This window comes from Scylla paramamosain, chromosome 5, assembly GCF_035594125.1.
Source record: "Scylla paramamosain isolate STU-SP2022 chromosome 5, ASM3559412v1, whole genome shotgun sequence".
Taxonomy (NCBI): Eukaryota; Metazoa; Arthropoda; class Malacostraca; order Decapoda; family Portunidae; genus Scylla; species Scylla paramamosain.
The window spans coordinates 11,938,183-11,959,338 of NC_087155.1; the positions used below are offsets into that span (position 1 = coordinate 11,938,183).

At 41.4% G+C, this 21,156-nt stretch overlaps 1 long non-coding RNA gene across 1 annotated transcript in view; it reads left to right on the top strand.

Annotated features, from left to right (window-relative positions):
• The window catches only part of LOC135100305 (uncharacterized), a 72,603-nt gene extending 57,821 nt beyond the window's left edge, over positions 1-14,782 (top strand). Inside the window, exons 2-3 of the long non-coding RNA XR_010268598.1 lie at positions 12,961-13,052; positions 13,260-14,782. This is a non-coding gene — a long non-coding RNA (uncharacterized LOC135100305). The remainder of the gene's footprint in view (positions 1-12,960; positions 13,053-13,259) is intronic.
• The last annotated feature ends 6,374 nt before the right edge of the window (positions 14,783-21,156 follow it).

The window sequence follows — 21,156 nt, forward strand, 5'->3', positions numbered from 1 at the left end:
ATCTAAACTATGTCATACATTGTGTTGTTTCTTTCCCTTTGGAACAAACTGTAGAATCACTCTGTCCAGTGTATTATACTTTATTCCAGGATCCAAAACTGCCATTCACATTTGACATGTAAATAAATGTGGTGCAGGTAAATGTTGGCAAGTATTTCTTCTCCTGCCATCCCAAGTGATGGTGGAATGTTTGTCTGTAGGATGTAACAAACTACATAACTGTTTTAAATCCCATCAAAATGGAGGTGAGTCAGTATCTAACATACGAGTAAATTTACTTTTCCTGCATGTGCGGAGTAAAATTAAAAGTCAATATAGTTTCTTGTTTCTGGCTGCGGTATTCCCCACTCTGGTTTGGGTGGAAACCACTCTGGTCAGGGAAGCTTGCTTGGGTGTGCTAGTTTTATATATTTATTCCTGTCTTTTTACATTCTAATGGTAGGTTTGTAATACTATTTTTTTTTTGTTTCATTTATCTAGAAATTCAATATTGTCTTGTATAACGGTGTTGATAGTTACTGAAGAATTCACTTGATAAAATATCCTTTCTTGAGGTAAAATTAACTTGCTGAACATTAAATCAACTTTTATAATGTAAACCGTATTTATGTTAATAATGTTAATTGTAAATAACGTATGGTTGATTTTTATCCTTTTTTTGAAAAAACAGACGTTTGTTATTACGCAGATGCTTTTGAGTGTTACAAACGACACCCACAATGATCATATCCCAGTCATATGAGTAACAAACGTTAAGCTTTTGTACTTTAAGTACATGATACTTTAGCACACACTATTCTGTTGACGTGGGTGCGGGACTGAATACGAATCCTGCCTCCCTCCTGGAATTGAAAGTCCATTCCATCTAGTCCTGCAAGTAAAGATTCGAAAATGAGCTCCCAGGCAAAGTGCTCCCCAAAGTATGCATTGGTTTTAAGCAGATACTAGATATATTTTTTAGTTTATCAGTCTGGAACGTCACTCACGCTACAAAGATTTGTATGTTTTGTCGGCGTTTCTGTTTTTATTTTTGTGATTACTATTTATGTACATATAGTTTATTGTTGTTGTTATTATTATTATTATTATTATTATTATTATTATTATTATTATTATTATTATTATTATTATTATTATTATTATATTATTATCATTATTATCATTATTGTAATTATTGTAATTATTATTGTTGTTGTTGTTATTTTCATTTGTTCCTATTATATTATTCACTAGTATTTTTATTATTCCTGTGCATACTTTGATTATTCAGCTTCACCTTCACTGAGTTTACATTTACTGTATATTCATATTTCATTTTGTCTTCTCAGTGGAATTACACACGGTTCAAAATATTTTCTGATTCATGGGTTTTAATTCCCGAGTGGATGTTCATTAAAACTTCATTGCGTTGCAAGGTGCAGGTTTGTTCATCACCTCTTCGTATTTTCTATTTTCGTTGACAGGTACACACACACACACACACATACACACACACACGCACGCACACCTTTATTCGTCTTTGTATGTATGCACCTAGCATAACATTTCTTCATTATTACCACGAGACATTACTGCACTTTCTTCAACTTTTCTGGTGCAGTGAAGAGTCATGAATTACTCATCAGACTTTCACGTTACAAGGAAGACGAAGAAATAGCTTGACAAGATGAGATATTAGAGACACTGTGTGCTGGATTAATGACTTCTTAACGGACATTTTCCTGCTGCTTCCTCCTTGTGTGAGTTGAGTGTCCGTCACCTCGTCAGGCCACTTGCTGTTAGATATTCAAGAATCGTCCTTGCGCCAATTAGAAGAGTTTTCGCTCATTAGCAATATTCATCTGCCTGGCCGTGTGTGCCCCCTCCCGCCATAACTGGTTCATAACTGCTGCTTTGCTGGCTGGAGGAGGTGGTGGTGGTGGTGGTGGTGGTGATGGTGGTGGTGGTGCAGATGTAGGAAGAGGAAAGGTAATGAACAGAAATATGTTAAAAGGTCTGTTTGAGCTCATGTAAATATATTTGTTCATGTAGTAAATTATTGTTATTATTATTATTATTATTATTATTATTATTATTATTATTATTATTATTATTATTATTATTATTATTATTATTATTATTATTATTATTATTATTACTACTACTACTACTGTTGTTTTGCAGTGAAGATTAAAGTAAATACAACTCCCATTCGTTTCCTGTGTGTGTGTGTGTGTGTGTGTGTGTGAGCGCTGATGATGATGTTGCTATTATTATTATTATTATTATTATTATTATTATTATTATTATTATTATTATTATTATTATTATTATTACAGCTGAAGAATGCAAATTTATATACACTCGCTTCCTGTGTGTGTGTGTGTGTGTGTGTGTGGTGTGTGTGTGTGTGTGTGTGTGTGTGTGTGTGTGTGTGTGTGTGTGTGTGTGTGCGCGTGCGCGCGCGCGCATATGCGTGCTTTTGTGTGTGTGTGTGTATGTGTGTTTGTGTATCTGGTGTACCTATACACTTCACATACGTTGCCGCTTCTAAATTTGTACTCCACCATAATACTCCCACATGCCTGTTAGCCTCCGTGTTTTCACATTTCCGATACACTTTTACGTGGAGTGTTGTTGTGGGTATTTTTTTGTCTCATGATAAAACGTATTCTTTCATCTCTGGCTCTTAATTGGTCTCCTGTGGCTTTTTTTTTTTTTTATTTTGAGGGGGGGGGTCTCTTTTCTTAATTAGCGTCAGGTGAGCCTTCTGAGTCTCCTCCATCGCTGAAGACTACGTGCATTTTATTTTGTGTCTTGTTGTCCTTTGCTTATTTCTGGAGTGTGTTATTAAGGCGGGCAGGTATTCCTCATTAGGGGAGAGAGGGAGAGGGAGAGATTTACAATTCAGATACCTTGGTAACACACGCTATATATTTTTTTTTCCTTTACATCTAGTTACTCATCAGGTTTAATGGTAATACGCCTACTTATCATTAATTCTTAAGTGCATAATATTCAGTCATGTCACTATCAGGTCCATTACTCTTTTTTTTTTGTGTCGTGATGTGATACAAGTATTCAAATGGGTGAAACGGTGACTCAACAAAGATAGGAGGTTCTTTTAGTTAAGAAACGAGTTATGAGACATACAAATGATTATAAGCTTAGTGCTTTTGACGACACACACACACACACACACACACACACACACACACACACACACACACACACACACACACACACACACACACACACACACACACACACACACACTAAAAAAAGCGATTCACAAATAGGGATTGAAATCAGTGAAACAAAGTAACAAGAACGTGATAAGCATAGTGACATTAGGTTGTATGAAAAATAGGTTAGATAAATAGAGATAATTATGACAGAAGTAATGTTATCAATATTTTGAACACACCATCGTCACTGTTATCTGTCTGGGGAAGGAAAGACAATGGTAAAGGAGTGGAGGAGCGTAATGAGGAACTATGGAATGGTGGAAAGAATGGGAGATGGAAAAGAAGGAAAGAACATGAAATATGGAAGCAAGAGGGTAAAAGAAGAAAAAAAATAATAAGTTGAGTGCCCAGGAGCTGTTTTGTTTAAATCAGTTTGTCTTTTCCACTCTGTAGGTTATTCATATCCTCTATAGTGAACAGTGTGCAATCGTTTACAGTTCTGGTAACCTGTGCTGGGAATGGACGAACAGCATGTATGAATTTGGGCGGAAAGGTGTAGTAACTAAAAGTGGTGAAAGGATGTCAGTAAAAAAAAAAAGGGGGCGTATAGAAACAGAAGCCCGAGTATCACGCTTGTTACGGAAAGACTCCAGTATCGATATTTGATATTTTGCAGGCAGTTCTGGTTTACGATGTGCGCTTGTTGTGCTGTGGATGTTGGTAAGAGAAAGCAAACAAGGGATTTAGAAGTTTTCCTCCCAATATTTCATGTTTTTCTTTTTCTTCATCTTCCTGGCTCCCTTCTCCTCCTCCATACTTTATCTTCCTTCTCTCATGTCTTGCTTTCTTGTCATCTTCCGTGGTATTGCGGATTTTCCATTACGATTGCTTCCTTTGCACTGTTTTTTAGCCGAGCCAAGCGTGCAGTGTAGTGACGTCCCTCCATTCTGTCCCCTTGAAAATATCCACTCACGTCTGATGCTCTCACCAGACACAGTATGTTTGATGCAGGAATGGGATGGGATGTATTTCTCTCTCTCTCTCTCTCTCTCTCTCTCTCTCTCTCTCTCTCTCTCTCTCTCTCTCTCTCTCTCTCTCTCTCTCTCTCTCTCTCTACATCGCTTAACCTTGAGTGAATGTTCAGAAATACAGTAGTTTCTTGGAGCATGTAACCTTTGAATTATTTAAATGAGTGTTGTATGTTTTTTGCGTGTTTCTCTTCTTCCTCTTCGTCGTCCTCGTCCTCGTCCTCGTCCTCATCCTCGTCTTTACTTTGTCTCCTCCCCTCTCACAAGTGTTTCGTCTTTGTCATCCTCCGCGGTATTGCTTGTCTTCTGTACGCGTGTTTCCTTGCATATTGCTCGCCCCTGCAGTCTTTTGTTGTTTTATTCCCTATTTGTATTCATTGTCCTGGTGCCCTCACTCGTGCGTCCATTTAATTGTTCCCCTGTACTGGTTCCCTTTTCACTTTCGTTCAGCCATTCTCCTTTTCTTCTGCACTTCTTTCACATTTATTACTGCTTTCTTTCAAACTTATTGGGTTTAATATCTTTGGAGCTCTCTTCCGTTTATCGCTTTTTCTTGGGTCATTCCCGTTTATCGTCTTAATATCTCCTCTTGCTACATCTGTTCCTCTTACGTTTAACTAATGTGTCATATCTTGGCGACACACACACACTCTCTACGCTCTCTCTCTCTCTCTCTCTCTCTCTCTCTCTCTCTCTCTCTCTCTCTCTCTCTCTCTCTCTCTCTCTCTCTCTCTCTCTCTCTCGTTTGTATGTATACCAGTTTCTGATTCTGTTTCTGCACTCCTTGGAATGTTTCTTTGTATCTTTGTCTATTTTTTCGTTTTCTTTTTTCTTGTCTCTTTCTGTCTTTGTTCTTGTCAGTGTGTTTGAGTATTTCTTTTTCTTTCTTCTCTCTTCTGTTTGGTTGGTTTGTCTCTTGTTTCTCTGTCTGTCTGTCTGTATATATATATATATATATATATATATATATATATATATATATATATATATATATATATATATATATATATATATATTATATATATATATATATGTGTGTGTGTCTACTCTCTCTCTTCTCTCTCTCTCTCTCTCTCTCTCTCTCTCTCTCTCTCTCTCTCTCTCTCTCTCTCTCTCCCTCCCTCCCCTCCCTCCCTCCCTCCCTCCCTGCCTCCTTAAATTCGTCAGACACTTCATTTTTCTTTGTATCATCCAATCCTTTCTCACCTCTGTTTTCCATCCACCCCTTGTCTTCTTTCCCACGTATTTTCTTACCAAGCACTCTCACCTCCTTCCCAACGTAACCCCTTCCTCTTCCTTCCCCACCCTGCACCCTTTCCCGCTCCCACTCCTCCTCCACCTTTTTCTTCCTCCCCTTCTAACACCTCGGGTACTGGCGGCGGAACACTTATCAGGCTGCCCGTCATTACTAAAGATTTTTACAACGAGAATACTCATAAATTTTCCCAGGCGGCAGAAGGTAAGAGAGAGAGAGAGAGAGAGGGAGGCGGTGGAGGGAAGGAGTGGTGGGGAGGCTGGGGTGAGGTGGAAGGGTGGACGGGAGGGAGGGTTAGGCCTGTGTTGCCGCGTCTAGCTCATTTCTCTTCATTTCTCTTCGGAGTTTGCAAAGAGAAGGTGACTGATGGGAGTGGAAGAGCTGGGTGAGGGGGGAATAAAAGGGAGGGAGAGAGAGAGAGAGAGAGAGAGAGAGAGAGAGAGAGAGAGAGAGAGAGAGAGAGAGAGAGAGAGAGAGAGAGAGAGAGAGAGAGAGAGAGAGAGAATATTTGATCCTTGTTGTCGAGCCGGAGATGAATGAGCTAGCTTTCCGTCACTTAATGAAGTCTCGATTATCATTAGCTCATAACTTGCCTCGTAATAAGTAAAAATGTACCAGTGATGTATACCGATGACTCAAGATACAAATAAATTAAGTGAATAAATCTCTTAACGTGGTTAGGTTAGCTTAGATCGTTATCATTTTTCCGTAACTCACCTTATAACAAGTACAAATTTAATATGCAACGATGACCCCAGATAAATAAGTATACATATTGATATTATTGTATACATTGTGATATTATTAGGTTAGCTTGGATACCTAGAACCTTTAGTTAGTTATAAATTGTATCAATTATATATATACTCGTAGTCAAACAGATAGAAAAGTAGATAGATAGATAAGCATAGATATAGACAAACAGATAACCAGACAGACGAATGAAATACACACATATACTCGTACACTATAAATATTCCCGTTGCGACTAAATGAGCTTAATTCAATTCTTCCCTTTGCTTGTTAATATTCCCAACAGATATCTACGTAATTATATTCCAGTAACCCTAGCGATGGTTCATGAAGATAGAGACATTTATGGAGGAAGAAAATCTGAAAAACGGGTGGAATGTGGTGATGATGGACCGAGGATATGGGAGTTTTGATGAGGATGGAAATGGGAGGGATGGGAGTGGTGACGGTAGTGGAAGAGGTCATGGAAGTCTTTTTTCATATCCCGGCTTGAGCTATGGCATGAGGGGACGGCCGGACAGGGGATGGCGTGAAATGGTGATGGAGGGTGACAGAATACGGGAGCAGGAGGGAGGACGGAGGAAGAGAGAGAAAGAGAGATATGGGTAGGAGAAAGGGAGAGACGCAATATTTATCCCGATTGGAGCTGAGCACAATGTGTTTTTTAATGTCTCTTTTATCTCCACCGTATCGTTTTTTTCGTTCTCTCACGCTGTCCCCCTCTCACTCTCCCTCACTCTCTCTCTCCCTTTCTCTCAATTCTTCGTTTCAAATTTGGGTGAATATTGATGAGGAGGAATTATATAATGCTTATGAATTCTTTACCCTCTTGGCTCTGTCTGTCTGCCTTTTCCCCTCTCTCTCTCTCCTCTCCTCCCTGCTCTTAATATATTATCACCTTCCATTATCTCCCTTTTTTTTTTCCTTCACTTCATCCCCCTCTATTTTATTTCTGCATTTACTGAGTTCCCTTTTTATCTTGCCAGTCCATAACCCCCTCCATCCTTTTTTGTAAATGTGAATCGTATGACGGCATTTAAAGCGGTATGGATTCCACACCACTGACTTGATATTTCCAAGCCTGTATCAATCATTTCCAAGTGTCCTCAGCTGAACTTATTTCCCTGCGATTGATTTTCCTTCCCTCTGTACGTACAATTTGGAAAAATCTAACCTGGTATAAGCCTGGTTTATGAAAATCTTAAAATTGTGTGTGTGTGTGTGTGTGTGTGTGTGTGTGTGTGTGTGTGTGTGTGTGTGTGTGTGTGTCAGTTTGTTTTTCCCTGGAAAATTGACACTTTTTTCTATGCTGTCAAATTAGTTTTAGTTTTCAGTTATTTTTTCATGGATTCCTTATATCAGGTTATAGTGTTCCTAATAGTACATACATTCTCATATCTTCCTCCTTTCATCTCTCCCCTTCTTTTCACTCACTTCGTTTCTTCCTCTCCGCCTTTTCTTTCCCGCCATTCGCATCCTTTCCCCTTCCCTCCATTTGCTGGCCTCCGAGAATTGAGAGGAAGCAGCATTTAAGCCTAGCACTCCCATGGGCCTCCGCGGCGGGTCACCACCAGCCTCCCAGTAGCTGCTGCTTAAGGGGCGAAAGAGAGAGAGAGAGAGAGAGAGAGAGAGAGAGATGAGAGAGAGAGAGAGAGAGAGAGAGAGAGAGAGAGAGAGAGAGGAGAGAGAGAGAGAGAGAGAGGAGAGAGAGAGAGAGAGAGAGATGAGTGAGTGAGTGAGTGAGAGTGAGTTGAGTGAGTGAGTGAGTGAGTGAGTGAGTGAGTGAGTGAGTGAGTGTGAGTGAGTGAGTGAGTGAGTGAGTGAGTGAGAGTGAGTGAGTGAGTGAGTGTGAGTGAGTGAGTGAGTGATGAGTGAGTGAGTGAGTGAGTGAGTGAGTGAGTGTGAGTGAGTGAGTGAGTGAGTGAGTGAGTGAGTGAGTGAGTGAGTGAGTGAGTGAGTGATTGAGTGAGTGAGTGAGTGAGTGAGTGAGTGAGTGAGTGAGTGAGTGAGTGAGTGAGTGAGTGAGTGATGTGAGTGAGTGAGTGAGTGAGGTGAGTGAGTGAGTGAGTGAGTGAGTGTGTGTGTGTGTGTGTGTGTGTTGTGTGTGTGTGTGTGAGTGTGGAGATCGAACAGTGTGCATGAATAATATAAATGTTTGTGAACATAACTTTTTCACCACTGGGGGGAGGGGTGAAAAAGTTAACTATACCGTTCATTCATTACATACAGGCGAGAAAGGCCATAATACTGCATAAATAAAACACAGCATCGCCATAGCCACGTTCATCACCACCACTACCACTGCCAGTACCACCACTGCCATTTATCACCACCACCACCACTACCATCACCGCCACCTTGTCAACCACCTCGACGACCACATCGCCACTACGACCCAGGCTTTCACCACCAGAACCACCACAACTACTCCCAACAAAACACTGTAAGAACACCAATATCACTACCAGAAACACTACAACTATCACGACTATCCCACATCCCCTACCACCACAACCAACACTAGCAGCACTACCACTAAACAGTACTACTACCACTACCGGAAACACTACAACTATCACTTTTATGACTACAACCACTACCAGGACTACTACACAAGCACTACCATAGCCGCTACCACTAGAAACACTACAGCTATCACATCTACTACCACGACCACGACAACCACAATGAAGAGGACGCACGGACAGCAGATGATACGAGCAACCAACTCAACCCACACAGCCTCGCCTCGCAGTCTCTCTCTCCTTCAACGAGCCTGCGCCTTTTTCCTCACACAACGAGGCGATTTGTCACCCTTAATCTGTAAAAGTGTGAATGTTGTGAATGACGAGGCGGCGTGAGTGGTTGCCTGTACACATTATTCAACGAGCAATTTGGATTTTTTCACTCCTCTCCGTGATGGCATGCGTCAACACAGGTTCATTAACGCCAAAGTGTGCCTCTCCTCCCCTCTCTCTCCCTCTCTCTCTCTCTCTCTCTCTCTCTCTCTCTCTCCTCACTGTGCCCTCTTCGTCCCCTCTAATTATTACTTAGTCTTGCTCTCAAGTTCCTTTCGTTCCGTCTTGCGTTCATTTATCAGTCTTGTCCATCTTTGCTTGTTCTTAAAGCTTCAGTTTTATTTTGGGCTTTATTTTCTCCATCTAGTTGTTGCTCCCGGTAGTTTTTCCCCAAAGTTCCTTTTGTTCCGTCTTTCATTCATTTGTCCTTGTCCATACTTATTTGTTCTTAAAGGTTCGATCTTATTTTCGGCTTTATTTTCTCCCTCTACGTCTTAATCCTAGTCTTCTTTACCCCCTCCATCTTTTTTTTATCCTTCAAAACATCCATTCTTATTTCTTACTCTCGTTTACGTCATGGGGACACAAGATTTTTATTGCTCTAACTTCATTCTGTAATTTCTGAGCCGTCGTCTGCTCGTCGCCTCCCAAGTGTGAAATACGGAAAGAGCTCTTGTGTAGCTTGCTCTCTCATTTTCTCCGTTCTTACGTTTTCCTCTTTTCTCTTCTCCGTCCTTCTTCCCCTTCTTCTGCAGGAGTGTTATCCATCTTACCATCTGCAGTTAGTGTCCTCGAGGTGCTTATGATACCTTGGTGGCTGGTGTTGTAAGAAGGTTTACTAGTGTGGTGGTGGTGGTGGTGGCTGTCGTGATGTAAAGTGCGTGTATTGTTGAAGGAGCGGTGGTGTCGGTGGTGGTGGTGGTGGTGGTGGTGGTGGTCGTGTGACGGTAGAGACGTAGAAGCAATTTATCTTGTGAGTGAAGAAGGAGGGTCGTCTTACTTCTCTCCTTTTCACCCTCTTACTCCTCATTTCCCTTTCCTCCCCTCGAATAAGCCATCTCTTCGCACGCGTACTCACTCCCCATCCTATACTCTTCCCGTTCTTTTATCTCCTCTCCCTTTCCCTCCGTCTCGTCCTTTCATCTCGTGCCGCTCTCTCCTCTGTTCCTCTCTGCATCCCTTGGCATTCCTCCTCCACGTTCCAATTCCCTCTCTTGTCTTGATGTCTTCCTTCCTCTCTGGTTCCTTTCCACTTACCTTTTTGTTAACCTGCACATCCGCACTGTTTCCCTCCTCGTCGTCGTCCTCCTCCTCCTCCTCCTCTCCCGTTCCTTTCCCATGTCCCTCCCTCCCTCCCTTCCTCAGTAAATGCAATCAGTGATGCTCCTGCCTCGCTCACTGGCGGAGACGGGTCACTGAATATCGAGGGGTGGATTGTAGCTCTCATTTCTGTGTGCAATACCTGGGTGAAGGTCAAGAACAGAGAAAAATGGAGGGAAATTAAAAAAAGACTCGTGGGATGAATGATAATGAAGAAGGAAGGTAAGAGGAAAGGTGCAATGTGAAGAGAGGAAAGAAGAGCAGAACAAGGGAAATGAGGGAAGGAGAGCAGGAGAAGAGAAGTGAAGGAAAGAGAAAGGTGGGGAGAGAAGACTGGAGGAATGAGAGACTGCAATGATAAGCAAGAGAAAGAACAGGAGGAGGATACGGTGATAAACAATGGAAGGAAGGAAAAAGTAACAATGGAGTTTGAAGAAAGAGTTTTGTCATTCAGTCTGCATACAGAAGTGTCCAAAGTTTTGTGCGAATTTGATTTTTATTGTCTATACTGTTGTAAATCTGGTTAATATATAAAATACTCGTATTCTTGCCATAAATCAGTCAATTCGTTACTACTTCCCTAGTATATCAATCCATATATTGTATTATTGCGTTTTCTCTTCAGGTACTGTTTGTTAATGAGGAGAAAATAACCACAAATATCAGTCGAGAGTGTGTGTGTGTGTGTGTGTGTGTGTGTGTGTGTGTGTGTGTGTGTGTGTGGAACGGAGGACCAGAAATATTAAAAAGTTGGTATGGGGAACTTTGTAAGTCCTCGGCTGCTAGAGGGACAGTTCTCGACACTAAAAGTTTAGCTCCTGATCCTCCTCCATTTATATGTTAAGGACTCTGAAGAATGCGGGCGGCGTCCACCAGTCCTCGTTATTATTATTGTTGTTGTTGAGGTTTTTTACTTGCTGTTTCTTCGTCTTCGTCTTCGTTTTTGTCCTTCTTCCTCTTCCTCTCCCTCCTCCTCCTCCTCCTCCTCCTCCTCCTCCTCCTCCTCCTCCTCCTCCTCCTCCTCCTCCTCCTCCTCCTCCTCCTCCTCCTTCTCCTCCTCCCCCCCATCTCTTGCTCTTCATTCTCTTTCTCTCCTCCTCCTTACTTCCTCTCTTCCTCCCTGTTGGTGATGGTGGTGGTGGTAGTGGTAGTGGTGGTAATAGTTGCTGCACTGGCGTTGGTGGGTGCGCGGTATTTATCGCTCCTTGGGAAAGTGGCCTGAATCCAGGTCACTTTACTTCAAGAAAGAGACATTAGAAAGAAAATACCTATATACTACAGAGACGGTAGTTGACTTGTATGAGTACGAACTGAGAATGTCAATTGAACATATCTTAATGTTATGCATAAACTGGATTACTAAGAATGTTACTTGAACATATCTTAATGTTATGCATAGACTGGATTACATTTCACTACCTAAAAGTTTATGTCGTTGTCACTAGATTATGAGAAGATAAATAAATAACCCAGTGATTAAAGGAAACGGAAAAGAACACGTAAAGAAAATGTGAAATAAAAAAAATAATCAACATTAGCATTACGGCAACAACAAAACACACATTTATAAAGACCAGAACAAGAGGAGCCGCAGTCAATCAGCATAATAAGAGAGACATTGCAAAACCAAACCCAAAATAAACTGCAGGACTGGACGTTTAATCCTTTCATTGCGAGGCAAGTTTTTCCTGAATCAGTTAACTATTTCACACACTTTTGCATTAGTCTCAAATAATTCAATAATGTAGAAACCTGATCTCTGTTTTAGTGTCCATATAAATATTTTATCTAGTACTTCGAATGTTAACTAAAGATGACTACACCAGTGAAAGAGATGAAACATATCACGATGGCATTACCTTCAGCAAAAATGAAGTTACCTAAATAGAAATAGTACCAGTAGCAAGAGCAGAAAATTAGTTTCTTGGGTGTAATATACATAACTGTGTATAAATGAAAATGGTGAAATGGGAAGCCTAGTTTGTGGGTGAAGAAGGAGACGGAAGGCGACACAGGTAATATCACGCCCTGAATGAGACTAATTCAAGGTGAGGCAGCGGGGAGAAGTCTTGCATTCAAATCATATATTAGGTCCCTCTGGAAGACCCTGCAAACCTTCCCCCTTTTGCCGCCACCTCCATTCCTGGTGCTATCCATCCTCTTCTCTCTCTCTCTCTCTCTCTCTCTCTCTCTCTCTCTCTCTCTCTCTCTCTCTCTGATATTCTTACGTGTGCGCGTAGGAGTCTATCTTTTTCTATTTATTTGTCTGTTTCTATTTCTGTCTCATATCTCCTTGCTTTTCTCATTACTTTCGTTTTCTGCAGTATTTATTTATATTTTCTCCGCCTCACTTTCATTTTCATTTATGTATATACCACTGATCATCAAGCTATCGTAATATCTGATAAAAATATGCAACATCATTTTGCATGTTAATTTCTAATTTAATCTGGCAATCTGTATGTATCTTTTGCCCAAAATATCCATACATAAATTATAATGTAGCTTGTATTCATCCATATTCATCCATGTAATCATATATATTTGCTTTTTCTGTGCCCTGCTTCATAATATGCATTTTTAACGTTTATGTCAAGTATTACTTCCGTTATTTTATATTTTAGACATCATTTTCTCAGATACAACAGTGACAGCCATGTAAGAGCTGGCCGGGAACGCAACGACTAAATGATAAGAACCACCGGCTGACGAATAATTGAAGCCGGCAATGGTAAACAGTAAACGCGAGTATATAAAATTAACAGCTCGTAGTGTTTGTGATAAATCAAAACAATTAAGCCTATTAGGACTAAAATGATATTAGGAGTAAAATGATGAAAAGTCAATGTGGTTGTCTCTACCTGAATAAGTTAAGTCTTGACAGATAGGGAAAAATATGGCTATGATCCTCAAGAGATATTTGTTTTGGCTTCCACAGTGGGACACGGGTTGTCTGCTTCCCAAGCCCGCTGTGCCCCGAAAGAACTGATCCCTCGGTAACAAGGAATATCCAAGAGTAAGTACAAGGTTTGATGTCAGTAAGCCACCCGGCACGGACGACCTGCCGCTGAGATTCCCCGAGGATTTGAAATACTGCAGCCATCAATCACAGTACCAAACAACCGTGGAAAGAACAAGGACGATCGTATTGCAAAGTTCTAAAACGTGTAATCGAAATACAGATCGAAAAGAGTATGGCTGGAATTCTGAAGAGCTTAACAACATATTTCGGATGAATACTTCAGATGAGAAACAAATCTCCTTATGTTAACAAGGTTTATTTCTTTTGTAATACTTACATAAGCTTGGATAGTTAAACACTTAATGGCGTAGCCTAGTATGTCCGCAAGACCATTCACGAAGGATGCACTTGACTTTCATATAGAAAAAGATATAATAATGCCATAAGAGTGAATTGGCAGGACTATTTCAAGAAGAGAATTGGCTCAATATCGCAGAGGATGCAGATCATTGTGCGGTTACTACAAGGAACACCAATGTATTCCGTACTGTGCAATAAGCTTTTGGAATTTCAAGGTCAGTGGATACCACTTTTGTTTTTGTTTTTTATTTTATGGAGGACGCAGAGATTGAAGGAAAAACATATTATATGCAATACCTTGTCAGTAACCAAAAGGGCATGGACAAGATTATCAAGTGTTATGAAAATGTCGATGTCGTTGAGGACAGACACCAACGGTAAGTGACGAATTTCAGATCAAGAACAAGAAATATACATGGTGTTGAAGCAGCGAACGCATCAATGAAGAGAATGGTCCTGGCGTCATCTTCACCAGTGGCAAGACGTGCTGGAGTCACTGCTCACGTGTGAGGAAAAAGATAAATTAAGAGATATATAATGACAGGACTCATCGCAAAGAACTCTGCGCTTAAGTCTTCTGAGTTGATAATTTTCAAATTGCAAGTCGCTGGTGGCACTCAACGGGCGGAGCTCGTTTTATATCCATCACCTACCAGGACATCTCATCTTCAAGCGTTCATCAGAGTGTTTATATTTATCCTACCATTACCAGAGGTCACGAAGAGAGGTTAAAACATTGTGTGATTAAGTGAAAACATGACACTTCTTCAGGATACGTAACAGGTTTGGCAGCACGAATCCTTCATATGTGAGTTTATTGAACTTAAGAGTCAAGTGGACGATGAGAAACCATGCATAATACAAAAAGTGAAGCTAACATGGACAGCTGCAGAATATTAACTACCTCAAATCCTGTTGGCATTCACTGGAACAATGTAGGGACTGAAAAAAACAAAACAAAAAAAAACAACGAACTTAAAAGACCTGCATACTCGTATAAAGATTTCATGGGGATGGACGTGAAATGATAATTTTTCCATCCCTACAGCATTTTAACCATAATTTTCATTAGTTAATAAATGAGGCCGTCTAGCTGGTATGTTTACTTAGTTAATAAAGTTTCTCCTTGGTCTGTTGTGCGAAGCCTGTTTCTTTCCATCATGTGCTTTCGAAATATCTGCACCTGTTCGTTTCAAGAGATATGGGGTTATCATTTTTACCTGCCAATAGTGTCCCAAAGGAGGGATGGCAACAAGACCCTTCTCACTTTTCTCTCGTACTAAAACAGAAAAGTTGCATAAAAGAAGTAATCTGCTTAGCCAGAAAAACACACACACACACACACACACACACACACACACACACACACACACACACACACACACACACACACACACACACACACACACACACACACACACACACACACACACACACACACACACACACACACACACACACACACACACACACACACACACACACACACACACACACACACACACACACACACACACACACACACACACACACACACACACACACACACACACACACACACACTTGCATAACAGTAAAACGTCTCTATTTCTCTTCTAGCTGTCTCCTATCTCTCCCTCATCCTCCTCCTCCTGCCACTCTTTTCACTGTCCTTTTATTCTTATTCTTCCTCCCACGTTCTGTCTTTCCAGTCTTTCTTCTCCCCTGTCCTTCATTTCAAAATCAGCCCCCAGCTTTATGTAGCCAAAGATAGAGTTTTATATTTTCTTTACAATTTACATCCTGCCATCCTATTTGTGTGTGTGAGTGTGTGTGTGTGTGTGTGTGTGTGTGTGTGTTATTTTTTATCTCCACGTTCCTGTCTGGCTGTTTGTCATTGTATCTGTCTGACTATATATAAATTTGCCCGTGTATTTGTCTTTTCATCTGTCTGCCTGTCTGTCTATCTGCCTGTTATACATCATTCTCTCTCTCTCTCTCTCTCTCTCTCTCTCTCTCTCTCTCTCTCTCTCTCTCTCTCTCTCTCTCTCTCTCTCCAAGCTACTATTCATGATTCTTCTGACAGTTTAAAAAGAATAGTGCATGTAAAAGAGAGAGAGAGAGAGAGAGAGAGAGAGAGAGAGAGAGAGAGAGAGAGAGAGAGAGAGAGAGAGAGAGAGAGAGAGAGATTACCAATACAGGTACATTGCTTTTGAAGAAGAAAAAATAAAGATTAAAGGCTGAAGTTCAAGAGAATTCCAGCGATATTAAAAATACGGTTCTCGTGGCGGCGTCAAGTCCTCAGGAAAAGTCAAGTTGATAAAAGTGGCCGTCCCGAGTCTGCTTTTCTGGATGCTAATATCAGAAGAATTTGTGTTATCGCTGCAGAGTTTTGAACACAAAGACTGAGAGACCTGACTCCTTATCCTCCTCCTCCTCCTCCTCCTCCTTCGTCGACGCTGCATCCTGTCCTCCTCTTTCCCTTTCCTATCTCTTCTTTCCTTCATGTTCTCTCAAGATCTTCTGTCTCTGCGTCCGCTCTTTCTTCCCTTCTCCCTTTCCAATCCTGTTGTATTTTCTCTTCCATTCTTGATCGAAACCATGTACGGGAGGAGGAGGAAACCTTGTGTGTGTGTGTGTGTGTGTGTGGGTGGATGGGTGTGTATGTGTGTGTGTGATTATGTTTCTTGTTGTCTGTCTCTTTTTTACGTTTTTTTCTGACTATATCTTTGTGTGTGTGTGTGTGTGTTTGTGTGTGTGTGTGTGTGTGCTTTTGTGTTTGTAAATTTATAAATATCTACTTTAAAAATTCCTGAAGTGCGATTTCCTGAATATTCCAAAGTGCCATCTCTCGAATAATGTGTAGCATTTTAATTCTAGTTTTCGAAAATCGCTTCCAGTATTTTGTTGGAAGTTAATTCACCGAGCACCGGGTTACTCATCCTAATGTATCTGAGCACTGTAACATCGACGAGCTTTATCATTACTATATAAGCTTTCACTCAGCCTGGTGTCCTAAAAGCAAAGACGAAACAATATAGAAGTGACAGATGCAAATGCGCTGGGAGATGAGTGTCTGAGCTTAATGCTGATTTGATAAGAGCATTACTGGCGCATCTAATATGGTGGCAAGTCAGGAGGAAAATGAGCGTCCTTTTGTTTCCGTTGACACATTAGATACATTATGAGCTTAGTCACTAATAACTATCTGTGTAAAACTACATGTACATACAAACTGTGCTGGGAATTGGCGGCAGACTCAATAAAAAAGAAAAAAAAACTCTTCCAGCATTAATTAAGTCGTCATGCAATATATCATCCACTATATTTGCATCTTTCACTATGCTAATAAGGAAGGAGTATATGAATTTTTTTATTCATGGAGGAATGAGAATTTGTGCCTATGGAAGATTAATTAAGAAGGAAAAGAATAAGGGATATCTACCACAGATTTTAGAATCCACAAACTCATGACATTTTTTTTTTTTTTGGACATCATAATGTTGTAATAGTTTTCCCCATAACACTGCCAATGTGTATATTCTAAATTTACCATCCGAAATGTTCCAATGACATGACCTACATAAAAACAGACAACCCTTACACACACACACACACACACACACACACACACACACACACACACACACACACACAGAGAGCAGTGCCATTTAAAGGGAAGCATAGAAAAAAAAAAACAATAGGGGGAATGAAGATGAAAATGCGGTAAACAGGCATTTGGTAAAGGAAGGAGCGGAAAACAGGAGCGAGAGATTGAAGAGCTACAAGGAATAGGAATAAGGGGGGACGAGAGAGAGAGAGAGAGAGAGAGAGAGAGAGAGAGAGAGAGAGAGAGAGAGAGAGAGAGAGAGAGAGAGAGAGAGAGAGAGAGAGAGAGAGAGAGAGAGAGAGAGAGAGAGAGAGAGAGAGAGAGAGAGAGAGAGAGAGAGAGAGAGAGAGAGAGAGAGAGAGAGAGAGAGAGAGAGAGAGAGAGAGAGAGAGAGAGAGAGAGAGAGAGAGAGAGAGAGAGAGAGAGAGAGAGAGAGAGAGAGAGAGAGAGAGAGAGAGAGAGAGAGAGAGAGAGAGAGAGAGAGAGAGAGAGAGAGAGAGAGAGAGAGAGAGAGAGAGAGAGACACGCAAAGAAAGAAAAAGAAAGGCTTTGAGTGGGGAAGTGCATCGTTAGTGAGTTCGGATTACTTAATATTTTGTCATTAGCTGATTGAGTAATTAAACCACCTTGCTATAATTGTTAGAGGAGAGAGAATTGCAGGATGGAATTACTTCGATAATTGAGTAATGTTTAAAGATATTAAATTGCGTAAAATAAAGGATGAAAAGTGGTAATGCTACGAGCGAATGTTCTTTTTATTTTTCTCCTTTCTTTTTTTATTTAGCTTTCTTACTTTTCTCCTCCCTTCCTTAATTATGTTCCATTCCTTTTTTCTTACATTTCGTTCCTTCCATATTTTCTTACATTCGTTTTAGTGCTTCCGTACACACACACACACACACACACACACACACACACACACACACACACACACACACACACACACACTTCTTGCCTGCTTGTTTGGCTGCCGCACACAAGTGTGTGTGTGTGTGTGTGTGTGTGTCTCTCTCTCTCTCTCTCTCTCTCTCTCTCTCTCTCTCTCTCTCTCTCTCTCTCTCTCTCTCTCTCTCTCTCTCTCTCTCTCTCTCTCTCTCTCTCTCTCTCTCTCTCTCTCAGGCTGATTAGGTAAAGTATTGACCCCACTCGTTCAGATCACACAGCATTATGCAGGCACTTTGGGCTCTCCACCTGCTGCCTAATTGGATGACACACCTGCACTGCTGTGACTTTTCGTGATTATTTTAACGCTTTGTTTTGCCTTCACTCGTTTCAGGTTAATTGGCTTTCACCATTGACTTATTCCCTGCAACTTTATTATTTTTTTCTCTCCGTCTCTATCGTAGTGGCAAATGATGAAGTTCGCAATTATACGGGATGACATTTTTAGAGATTCGTCGGCTCATCTGGGCTTCATTGTTCCGTAGCGCGCGCTCGCTCGTTTTGTCTGTAATGCCTTCAATTAGATTCCGTTCGATTCTGATTCTATTTTGTCATAGGAGATCAAAGGAGAGGTTTTCCGAGGACGATGGAGGAAGAGTTGGTTGATCTATGTGATCCAGCTTTGTGTGTGTGTGTGTGTGTGTGTGTGTGAGAACTCAGACTCTTGCTTCGTTATGCTGGGCTGAAAATTTTGTTCTTTCTTTGGCAACTTATGAAGCATTTTTTTTTATATAACTTTTTTTGACATTTATTTGCTTCGACTGGCATGACACGAAGGGAAAAGTTAGTTAAAAAGGTCGTGGTGTTGACAGTATATTCACGCTTTACAGATTTAACGTCACTCGTGATTAACTCAATGAAACTTTTATAACTTTTATGGTTACGACTGTTTTTTTTTTTTGACAAGTTACACAGTTTTTCATTACGTGTTTTATTACTGATCTCGCCAAACTGAGAGTCACGCTTCATCGGCGCCAAATTTCCGAATTCCCGCACCTCCCAGCTGATAGCGGTCATGATACCTGGCTTGGCAAATACGTGAAGGAAAGGAAGATTGATGGAAGGTGTGTGGTGAGGCGTTGGAAGGTATATGGCGAAGGATGATAGGCGTGTGGTGGTGGTGGTTGAAGGTGCGTGGTGAGGGGTGATAGTCGTGTGGTGGTGATGGTGGTGGAAGGTGTGTGGTGATGAGATAGAAGGTTTGCAATGAAATGGAAGGCTTGTGGTGACTGTGATGGAAGGTTTGCTGTGAAATGGAAGGTTGTGGTGATGGGGATGGAAAGTTTGTGATGAAATGGAAGGTTTCGGTGAGGGAATGGAAGGTGTGTGGTGATGTAGAAGGTTTGCGGTGGGATGGAAGGTGTAGTGAAAGGATGGACAGGCCTCGCTTTTCCTCCCCGTCTTGGTGAAGCATGTCAAGGGACTGCAGCTCAGCCCGTCTGGTCCTGCCACTGCCTTGTCTGGCTGGTGCAGCAATAAGATGAGATTTAAGCTTAATGTACTTTAAGGACTTCGAATTTTTTCATGTGATTCATTAGGAAGAGAAGCCATTTGATTTTTGTTTGCAATGATTGTCCTTTCCTCTCCTTTACACATTTTATGAAACCAGATTTCCGTGATTTTTGCCTCGTGAGAAAAATGCTGAGAATGAACACCATGGAGTAAAATTATCTTGTTATACGTATTTGTTCGAAGTAAATTAAAAGTTACCATTGTATAACCCTCCAAGTGACAGTCTGTCATTTTGTAAAGATAGTCACGAGCGTAAAAAAGAAGAATGAAAAGGATTTTTGGTCCTGGAGAATCAGGGTCCGAAATCAATTTATTCGAGGCTTCAGAACTCTTAAGAGATGAAACCTGATTCAATATTTGGCTTCGATTTCAGTTTGGCGCAGTACGAATGCCTACCACTCGCTCTGCTCCCCTGCCATCGCTTCCCTGTCAGCTTGCTTCCCATCCTTGCCTCCCCTCTACAAACCCTCCGTAGATAGTGCAGGGAGTGTGAGGCGCTGCACCATCACCACTGCCGCAGACGTCACTACCACTACAACCATCTCTATTGCAGACACCACCACCACCACTACCATCTCTATTGCAGACACCACCACCACCACCACCGCCACCACCATTACCTTTCACCTTCCAACACACAAAAATCTGCCAACGCCCGCCCGTCCATCTCCTCAACACATTTTTTCTGCTCTATTTTCTGTTACACTAGTTCCTCCGCCGCCGCCCAGCGATCACCACACGCCCACAGCCCAACAACACCCGACGCCCGCCGGTGCTTAGAGAGGGCGCGCAGTAAGTGAAGGCTTTGTTACAGTGTTAAAATAGTCCCGGAACACAGATCGGTATAGTGCAGTTCCCGACATCACTGAGTCCCTTTAACCATTCGTTGTTCCTCACTACCACTCGCTTTCATCTTCCGAGTCTCCTCTCCGGCGCCGATTCTCCGGATCTCCTCTGAATTCTCCTTTCACTTCTCTCGCAATTACTCATTCTCTCACTACTTATCCTTTCTTTTCCGCCTTCTTTCACATCTCAATTTCACTGTCCACACACGCTCGCTCATCACTTCTTATAGTTTCTCCTTTCTAGTTTCTCTGTCTTGCTCCTTCCTCCTTCACCTGTTCTCTCTGTCTCTGTCTCTCTCTCACTGCTCGTTCTCCATGGCTGTTTCTCACTCAGCACTCTCGCCTAGTTTCTCTCTCTCTCTCTCTCTCTCTCTCTCTGTATGTGTCTCACACTGCCTGTTGTCCGTGGCTGTTTCTCACTCACCACTTCCCCAGAATTCACTAATTTATAGGATTTAAGTGGAATATGAACCAATCACACATACGATTCAGTTTGTCTCTCTCTCTCTCTCTCTCTCTCTCTCTCTCTCTCTCTCTCTCTCTCTCTCTCTCTCTCTCTCTCTCTCTCTCCAAACGCGTATGTATTTGGTTTCACTGTTACTTTTTCATTTCAAGCAATTCTCTT